General features: G+C 39.2%; 1 long non-coding RNA gene across 1 annotated transcript; it reads right to left on the bottom strand.

The window, feature by feature from the left end:
• Positions 1–5665: 5665 nt before the first annotated feature.
• LOC123457305 lies at positions 5666–9174 on the bottom strand. Its single transcript, XR_006634966.1, has 3 exons — positions 9053–9174; positions 8432–8562; positions 5666–5793 (listed from the first exon to the last, which is right to left on the bottom strand). It is a non-coding gene; the product is annotated as an uncharacterized LOC123457305 (long non-coding RNA).
• Positions 9175–10828: the final 1654 nt, after the last annotated feature.

Here is a 10828-nt window from a genome sequence, read left to right as displayed (position 1 = left end):
TGAGGTATTATAGCTATCTCCCCTTTGCTAAAGTTCGGCTTATTCTCCTGCTGTGGCAGAGGTGATGTCCAGCCTCTGCTCATGCTATGCATTCCCCTGACATGAAATTTCCTCTTGGGACTGTAAGCCAAAATAAGACATGTTCCTCCCATCAGCTGCTTTTTCCTAGCAACGAAAAGGTAACTACACCTTCTCAAGAACCTGCAGGCATTCCGGGACTATAACTAAAGGGTTGTTTGTCTTGAGGGTGCAAATACCAAATGGTGGGTCTCTTCTCTGCATCTGACACCTGCCATGTCTTAATCGTGTGAATAGTATGAAACATCCAGAATCCATATTCTTCTTCGCCTGGTTAAGGGGATCACTGCCCGAAAACACTCTCAGCCTTTTACAGTTTAGGTGTGGCAGGGTAGGCTGACGAGGTTCATCTAACACCTGAGCCAACCGGCATTCTGAAAACCATACCTTGGTCTGGGTCAGAAGGGTTCTTTCCATACCTGAGAGTTCTGATCAACTCACACGTTGTCCCTCTCCCTCTAAAAACTCATTTCATCTGCTTAAAAGTTCATCATCGGGGTCCGGTGGCTTACGGCTCACTCTCCTCACACCCCCTTTTGCAGCCATCTCCTTGGGGTCCAGAGCACACTAGTCTCGGGACGGCCCGTCAAGGTCGCAGGTTTGTTCTGGGCTCCGCCGGCCCGCAGAGCAGGTGGGAACGCGGCGATCCGCAGTGCTTCCAAGGCTCGCACCGGGCCGGGGCCGGTCTTCCAGGTCCGCACGCCGCGGGCTCCGCCGCTCCGCCCTGCGCGTCCCGCCGAGCCAGGGCGTTGAAGCTCCGGGCCCCGCAGGCGGTCGGCGTCCCCCGCGGCTCACAGGACGCCCGTAGCTGCCGCGGCTCGCCACCCGGTCCCACGTACTCGGCCGAGAGCTCCATAGCGACCGTCCAGCTTTAAGAGCGCGCCATGGGGGTGGGGGTGGGGTGAGGGCAGAAAGACCATTGTGTGGAATTCTTACAGGTATTTCTCATTTGGTGCCAAAACAATGTAATTAGTAATGTTTTTAGGAGGCAAGTGGTATAGCATCCTCTAATGTGTAGCCTCCCAAAAGCAAATATATATGCAATGTAATTAGTTTATACTATATGTGTGTGTGTGTGTATGTATATATGTATGTGTACATATATGTGTGTATACATATATATATATACACACACACACACGTTAATATTCTAAAAATATAAAATTTGAAGTATATCAGGATAAAAACATTCAAATAATACCAAGGTAAGATGTAAACTTAACAGAGCATAATCGAGAGTTAATTTGCAAGGCTTCAGATTATGAAGAATTGATATATTTACTTTCAAAATTCATTAAGTAAACTAATATATAATTTTTTTTAGCTTCATAGCAATAAGTTGCAGAAGGTGAAACTCTCACATAGTAAGAGAATGGATACAATAAAAGGCTATATTCAAAATTTCAAATAGTTAATCAAATGCCCAAACGCACTTTTAAGAAGAAACATCTGGGCGACCGCGGCGTTCCCCGGGGAAGGGAGCGCCAGCGAGGCCAACAAGCATTCGCACTTCGGCCGGCCGACGAGCAGCCGCTCCTGCCGCCGCCGCCGCCGCCGCCCGGGGGGCTCGCCTGCAGCCCCGAGGCAGCGGGGCCAGAGCTGCTGGAAGCGGGCAAGCAGGCGGGGGGCCCGAGCCGCGCCCCAGACCCGCAGCCTGAGAAGACGGCCTCACCGCTGCCGCCCATGCCGCTGCCCGCCGCGTCGCTGCTCCTCCCGGGCTCCGAGATGTGGGTCTCGCTGGACCATATCGTTGAGGATGCGCTCATCCTGTCGTTCCGCTCGGGGACAAGCTCTTCTCCAGGGTGTTCATGGATCTGTCCAAAGGTTTGGGCCCCAGGGGATCCCTGTGACGGTATTTCCCCCAAAAGGAAATACAAGGCTAAGCCGGAAGCCATGCCACTCCAAAGTAATCCATTCCAAGAAAAGAGAGAAATCAAGCGTGAGGTGCATGGTGCTCTTCCTGACAACCCTTGTCGTGTCTCACGTCCAGAGCTGAGCCTGGTTGAAAGCGGACTTGCAAGCCACCTCCTCTTCCATGAAGGGGCTCCTTGCCCTCCCCCCTTGTTTATCAGGGACATATACAACCAGTTAGTAGCTCAGCCACGTCCTCAGAGAGACCCAAGCGAAAGACGTACAGGGAAGAGCCCACTTAATAATGAATGCTATCAAACTAAGACCCAGGCAAGTCCTGTGTGACAAGTGCAAAAACGGTGTTGTTGCCGGAAAAAAGGAAATAGGAAAGGTAGTTGGGGCAGTAGTGGGGATTAAAACTGTCAGGTTTGAGTCATCTCTTGTCTGATGGCCTATAACAAACTTTAAAACTTTTGGTTTGGGATTTTAGATAGGTTTTATTTTGGGCAACAGTTCACTGCTAAATTTGGTCAGATTTCTCCTGACTGGCTGGCCCTAAATTCTTAGGATATGTCCTTGTAAATTACACTTTGTAAATGATATGTCATATGTAATTGTTGCACTTTGGATGTACCTAATTTAATAATTTAAAAGATTTCCATTTTAGGTACCTGTTTGCAGGTCAGAAAATGAGAAATGTAATTGTATAATGCTGTGAAATGTAAAACAAAAAGCAAAAAGCTGTAAATAAAATCAACTACGTCCAAATTATTTGTGTGTGTTTCTCAAAAACCTTTGAAAAATTTCAAGGTGGTAGAAAATTATTTTTGTAATAGTGGTTAGAAAGGGTTAAAAGATAAACTTCATTTTCTATTTGCCCTATATCAGAGAATATTTTATCTGAGAATAGGTAAAATTGAAAATTAAAAGGTGAATCAGATACTCATGAAGTGAGGTTTGTAGTTATGAAATCTGGTAATTTCTGGCTTTGCTAACTCCTCTCCAATTTCTCATAAACATGTAGGTTTTAATTTTTTCATTTTTAGCTTTAATAATTTGTCATAATTTTTAAACATTTACTCAATTACATTTGGTTTCCTCTCTGGTTTTCTGCCTCAGGTATTACTAATGCTTTGGGGGCTAGTAACTTTGCTTTTGTGCCTGTCCCTAAGATTTGATTTCCTACTTTCTAGTTTTAGCTTTGTATTGTTAGTGACAAATCTGATTGTCTGTGGAGGCAAGCTTGTGTCTCTTAAATTTAATTTAACTTGTGGATTTCTAAATAATGCAATTGAAATACATTAATTGCTTACCATGGAGTTAATAAAGATTAATGGAAATTAGAAATCAGTCTGTCAGCTTCCTTAAGCTAGACATTACCAATTTCTGCAAAAGCAAGTACATTTCTTCTGGGAACTTGGTCAATGCTTTTTGATTTTAATAAACACACAATTTAAAATGTAAAAAAGAAACAGAAACAGCGTTTTCATGAAATGTTGCTGTGACAATTGGGTAACCACTCAAAGAAGAATGCAAATGGCCTACTAATGCTCTCCACAAACACAAATCAACTAAAAATAGACTCCAAAGTCTATTTTTAAGTGTAAGCAGCTTTGAACTCAGTTCCAACTTGATTTCTTTACATATTGTAATAGAAGATGTTCAAAACTAAAGATATACAAACAATTCATTTGAAACTCACTACTTGATAAGTTTGTTGAAAATATTAGTTTTATAAAAGTATTTGTATTAAGGGCTATGACCTAGGTAGATAAAATTGCCTCTAGACACCAAAGGTTATTAATTGAAAAAATTCTGGGCTGCCAAGATGGCTCAGTGTTTAATGTGCTTGCCTGCAGAGCCTAACGACCTTTTTGATTCTCCTTTACCCATGTAAAGTCAGTTGCACAAAGTGACACATGCATCAGGAGTTTGTTTGCAGCAGCAGCAAGAAGCTCTGGTGCACCCGTTATCTCACTTTCTCTTTCTCTCTGTCTCTCTCCTCACTGTCTCTCTCTCTCTGTTTCCAGATTTATAAATAAAGATCTTAACAAATATTCTATGCCAGGGATGAGATACGACCAATAACTTGTGGGTCAGTGATGTGACAGAGGCCCCCAAAACAATATATACTAAGGCTGTTGCTCTTGGTTGCATACCTAAACTTTATGATAAGTCTTCACTTTTATTTCTTAACTATAACCTTACAAAGCTTTACAAACCTGTAAACTCTTGTCGATCCTAAGTGTTTCTCAACATTCCACTCACAGATAAGTTCCCTACCTTCATGTTCTCATGTAATCCAATAGTAATACCAATCTATACCAAGCCTACATTCTCTCCATTTCTAATTATAGTAACAAATATCCTAACCTACACCTCACTATACTTGCTTCTTCATTCTTGAGTTTTCATTATTGAAGTTAAATAAGCAACTGTTTTTAACTTATTAGTATGGTATTTATATAGTAGGCTTATTAGTTTTTGTTACTTCTAAATTTAATATTATACTTTAAGAACAATATCAGAAGCCAAACTAGATCCTTATGTGCATCAGATGAACATTTACACTATGAAGTACACAGTACAACCTAACTCCACTTGAATATTATAAATACTTCTAGGCATAAGGGTACAGTGCAAAGGAGTGTAAATTCCAACAAACTAAAAGCCATACATGAGACCATAGGAAAGAATAAGCCATGCTAAAATTATAGGGCAAGAGAGTGCTAAAAAATGAGAAAAATGATAGAAAAATACAGACATTTCAGTAACTCAATATCAATGGCCTCAATGCTGCAACAAAAAGATACAGATTAATAGGTTGACATTGTATATATGTAATTATAATGATTGTAATGGGGAGGTAATATGATGGAGAATGGAATTTCAAATGGGAAAGTGTGGGGGTGGGGAGGGAGGGAATTACCATGGGATATATTTTGTAATCATGGAAAATGTTAATAAAAATTTTTAAAAAAAGATACAGATTGGCAAACTGAATTAAAAGGCAGAATCTCTTTGTTTATGGCCTTAAAAATCTCAGCACTCCATGAAAGATAGACACTACCTTAGGGTAAAAGTATGCAAAATGGCATTCCAAGAAAATGGGCCTAGAAACAAGCAGGTGTTGGTATTCTAACCTGAGAGACTAGACTGCAAACCAACATTAGAAGAGATAAAGAAGGAGCTAGAGACATGGCTTAGCAGTTGAGATGCTTGCCTTCAAAAATCAGAGGACCACAGTTTGATTCCCCAGGACCCATGTAAGCCAGATGCACAAGGTGGCGCATGCATCTGGAGTTTGTTTGCAGTGGCTGGAGGCCCTGGCATGTCCCATTCTCTCATTATTTCTATCTCTCTCTCTCTCTCTCTCTCTCTCTCTCTCTCTCTCTCTCAAATAAATAAATAAATAAAAGTAAAAGATCTTTTAAAAGGAGAGATAAAAAAGTTCATTTTATACTTATCAAGTAAACAATCCAGCAAGAGAATAATTCTAAACATACATACACCAAATTTTGGAACACCCAATTTCATTAAATAAATATTATTACATGTAAAGTTTCACATAACCTCAAGCATATTAGTAATGGAGAATTTAATACCAGGCACATATTAATTGAGATGTCATTTGGCAAAATATAAACACAGAACCATCTGGATTAAATGATGTCTTAGAATGAATGAACTTACCAGACATACACAGAACATCCCATCCAAATGAGGCACAATGCACGTTCTTTCTGCAGCATATGGAACCTTCTCTAGTGATTTCGAGAAAGCAGTGAGTATGTTTGTCTCACAATTTCAGCAAATTCATTCTATGCTCACTAAATTGCCAGTGTGATGAGACAGCAGCACATCCTTAGTGGAACATAAGGAAGAATGTATTCTCACAGAGTATAGAGGAAGAGGAATAGTTTGTGTGCCAGTATTCCATGCAAGAATGTAGTAAAATGTCATTTGGTATTGACAGCAGAGCACCCCACTTAAATGTAAACTCTCCTAATAACATCAAATTTTGGAGACAAAATTTCAGTCTATAATAATTACTAAATAATTACTTTATTCACCAAACACTGTATTAAGAAATAATTAGGCTGATTTATGTAATTCTTTATGTAGACAGAGTAATAGAGAAATGATGCAAAAATCTATTTATTGGATGAGTCTTTCATTTTAAACAAATATTATTTTCTTTTTTTAAAATTTTTTTTATTTATTTATTTGAGAGCGACAGACACAGAGAGAAAGACAGATAGAGGGAGAGAGAGAGAATGGGCGCGCCAGGGCTTCCAGCCTCTGCAAACGAACTCCAGACGCGTGCGCCCCCTTGTGCATCTGGCTAACGTGGGACCTGGGGAACCGAGCCTCGAACCGGGGTCCTTAGGCTTCACAGGCAAGCGCTTAAATGCTAAGCCATCTCTCCAGCCCAAATATTATTTTCTTAATTCTGAATTTCATTGAATGCAGAACTGAATATTGTGGATGACTGGCTTTAAATAGCTCATAAAAATGGTTTCATGTTTCTATTAGTTTTGAAGTATATTTTACATATTTATGCAAAACTTTGTGACTAGTTTCTTCATGTATGTATGACAAAACAAAATTTATGAATTTATCATATCTATGTTTTGAAAGAATTTAAAAAATCAACAGTTAAATATCCATATTTTGCAGTATGATATTTCAAAATTTGTATAAATGGTTCATATTTTAGAGTACTCAATAATTTTATATTTTATGGTATTTTGGAAGGCTATATGTTCTAATTGTATTTATTCACAAAATAGATAACAGGCCATTGAACTAAAGCCTCCTATAAGGATTGTAAGATTCTAAATATTCATACGTGAAAAAAATCTGAAATTCAAATAATTCATTACATGTGAATGCTACTTAAAGCCACATGATAGTATGCCCACTAGAAACTTGTTCAAAAAGTGTCATATCCTTCCATTATGAATTACCAATGTCTATTTCTGCACTCTAGCAGTGGATTGTAACAGCAGCCTCAGAGACCATGTGACCATAAAGCTGAAATGATCTACTGTCTAGTCCATTCCAAATAAATATACTATACTTAAATTACACTAAAAATGGCATGTTGCTGCCTTCAGTAAAGTCAATATCATAGTTACCTAATCAAATAAGAACCACAGTATAAAAAACTCAAATCATAAAAATGAATATTGAAGCTCTAATATTATGCTCTTGATTTGTTGGGCTAGAATAATCATATCTATGTTTTTGAAGGAAGGATCAAGAAGTTTAATTTCTTTGAGTGAGCAGAGACTCATTTGTGGAAGATAAAACATTTCTGGAGAGGGACGAATGTAATTAAAGTCTCTGAAATGTGAACTCATCCAGTCACTGACAAGATAAGAATTGTGCTGTGTGTAGTCTATCTAATTTTAAAAGAATCAACATAGTATTTCATACCTATTGTGTGGAATCATGTCATACATTGTTTACTTTTACATATTATATGTGCATGTCTTCTTACTATTTCATCATAATTTGGGGGATGTAGGCCCTAATCTTACTCATAAAGGAGACACATCCTATCACAAGTATATAAAAAATCTTATAAATAAAGCAATGGGTAAATGCTTGAAGTTTTTTTTATTATTTTTGTATGAGGGTTATAGAAGTCTGGGTGACACACAAGCTAAAACCAATTAAAAGTAAAACTGCTGATCTAGTCACTTGGCCACTATTATTTACACTTCTCCAAATATTATATTCAGAATTGTATTGTACAGAAAGATATTCTGGTTTGATATCAGTTCATGTTATATAGGAACAAAATGCTGATATATTCCTTCAGGAAAGACAAGAACATTTAGGAAAAAAAGCTGGATGGTATAGTAGATCATCATCTTACTTTTTCCAGGAAGATGACGCGTTAATGCAAAGACTTATCTCTTCCACTTGCATTATTCCCCCTGCCTGGCTGTCTTTCATTTGGATCATGAAGAACACTTTCACTGTCACAGAAGTTCTGCAGGCACTCTATGTATCTATTCCCTTCACCATTTCATCAAATGACTGATGATTTAACAATTTATATTCTATTTCAAGGTTCCAGGTGCTGAACTCTCTGCTCCTGTGCATGGATAAAATCTCTTTCACATTTGAGTTCTATTTTATGTTACTTTGCATAGTAAGCTAAGCATTTTATTTAAAAATATCCAATTGTAATATGAAAGATTTTGTCATGGTGCCTTGGATGTGATGTGATGTGTCAGGATGAACATTATAACAGTGAGCTGTATCATGTATAAGGACAGAAAAGAAGAGATGAAAGTAATCAGGATCAAGAAAGGGGCAATCAATGAAGATCTACTAGGAACAAATTCTTAATCACACCTTTTCAGTACTGCTACTATGAAAAGCCAGTCCCTGAGTGTTGAATCCTTAACAGACAAATGACATCCTGTATTGCAACTGATACTCAGCAGAAGTTACACTACTTATAGTAATGGACAAATAATTTTACCTCTCAGTCAATGTGGGGGGAATCAATGCCTCTGGATATTGCTTCACAACTGTGGTTCCTCTGCTTTCTCTTCTGCAAAATTCTCTGAGCAATGGTTATGTGTCTTTTATCTCCTCAGGTCCAGCTCCTATCTGAAAAACAGAAGCAGATTCTCCAATGGAGAATGAAGTCAGCACCAGTTAAATGGCATAAAAATTATTAATTTAGAGAGAATTAAAAGGATGTAGACCCTCTTATAGTCTAAAGCTAGTGGGAGCTTGACAATGGAAAGCAGAATCATTTGGATATGTTTCTGACTTGTTTCTCAGTTCCAGATATGGTTTCCTTTCCACTGAGTGGATCTGTTATCCAATCCAAGAGCAGGTGGTTTCCCACCATGGCTGTGTGTCACTATTGCACTTGTGTGAGCATGTGGGCATCACATCAAGTTGTTTGCTTCTGAGTCGCTTAGACTGTGAGTTGCTTGGACAGATGTTGGCCACTTTTCCCTAGTAGCTCATGTAGCACCTTACAGCACTAGATTGGCTAATTGTCTGATAACTAGCTCTCCTCTGGATTCCAATCAGGTTTCTCCATTGTCTGTGATGACAGTGTATGGTGTCTTTAGTAGTAGGGTCTTACCATTAACCTCTGGTGGGTAATCAGATGCACTGACAGAAGTCTGTCTCATTTATTTTGGGAGATCTAGTAGGTCTCTCTGATCAACAGCCCATTTTGGATGTAGACCACATGCTGGTATAAGGAGTTACAGGCCAAAGCCAAGGAAAAAGAAAAAAAAAAAAAAAGACAGAGAAGGAAGAGAAACATGAGAAATTTGAGGTTAGGTTTCATATCTCCAGGGCCCTTCAGATGCTCCCCCTAAGGCCCTCTTGTGGGATCCACCTTTTGGTCTGATTTATAGGATATGGGATTCTACAGTGCCAGGCCAATTTGGATTCAGTTTTGTGTCCCCCCCCCAACCTTTCCATTCCCCCAAGCCTTACCCTCCCTATTGCCCAGACCTTGAGATGCTATTCAGGTATGTCAGTAACTAAGGCTGATAGGAATGGCAGGTGAGTGAGATCATGTGACAGTTGTCTTGTTATTGTGTGAGTTCAGTTGGAATGATCTGTTCCATGCTTGACAATTTCTACAAATTTCAATCTGTCATTTTGTTTTCTTACTGCTGAGGAGAATTCCCATGTGGATATACCACATCTTGGTTATCCAATCAACCAATGATGGGCACTTGGGTTAATTCCAGTTTTTAACTATTATGAAATGAGAAGCTATAAACATAGTTGAGCAAATATCTCTGAACTGAGATGTGGAGCTTTTAAGTTAAATGCCCATTGAAGGGAATAACAGGGTGTGTTGATAACTCTATATTCATCCTTTTCGGGATTCTCCATATTTATTTACATAGTAGTTGTATCAACTTACATTCCCACTGACAATGAATGAATTTTCCTATTTCTCCACATCCTTGCCAACATTTGTTTTTATTTGATTTCTTAATGTTTACTACTCTTACTGGGGTAAGGTGGAATCTCATAGTTGTGTTTTTTGTTTGTTTGTTTTTCTGGTTTTTGTTTTTTGTTTCTTTTTGTTTTTCGAGGTAGGGTCTCACTCTAGTCCAGGCTGACCTGGACTTCACTATGTAGTCTCAGGGTAGCCTCGAACTCATGGCGATCCTCCTACCTCTGCCTCCCAAGTGCTGGGTTTAAAGGTGTGTGCCACCACACCTGGCTTCATAGTTGTTTTAATTTGCATTCCCCTAATGATTAGAGATATTGAACATTTTCTTAAGTAAATGTTAGCCATTTGTAATTCTTCCTCTGAGAGCTCCCTATTTATTTCTCTGCTCCATTTTTGGAGTGGGTTGTTTGATTTCTTATTGTTCAGTTTTTTTCTTATTAGTTATGTACACAATGTATACAGTCATGTTGACACCATCATTAGCCTCCTTCTTGGTCTCCCCCCTCTGCAGGGACCATCCTTATTGGGGAATATGGGTCATACATTTTGGGGTTAGCCATTGGTTATGGAGAAGTGGCAATGTCTCTGTGCATAATGACCCAACATGTGGCTCTAACATTCTTTCCACCCCCCTCATCCACAGATTTCCCTGGGCCATGTTGTGTTCATTTTAGGTCTGCTTCAGTACTGAGGTCTTGGGACCCTCTCTGTCTCTGGAGATCTGGTTTGGTAGGAGTTGAGTGTTCTCTGTGTCTATCTCCTCTCCTTCACCCTTGTGCTTGTGCCACGTTCACCAAGAAAACAGCACACTTGCTGGTTCCACCAATTATTCTTAGTTTCAGCTGGGGCCCTTTTGAGGTGTGATGGGCTGGTTTTCTCCTTAGTATCTACATTCATCTGAAAAACAAAAGCAAATTCTCCAATGAAGAGTGAAATTAG

Source organism: Jaculus jaculus, unplaced genomic scaffold, assembly GCF_020740685.1.
Source record: "Jaculus jaculus isolate mJacJac1 unplaced genomic scaffold, mJacJac1.mat.Y.cur mat_scaffold_35_1_3033546_arrow_ctg1, whole genome shotgun sequence".
Lineage (NCBI taxonomy): Eukaryota > Metazoa > Chordata > Mammalia > Rodentia > Dipodidae > Jaculus > Jaculus jaculus.
This window is presented reverse-complemented; position numbering and strand designations above follow the sequence as displayed.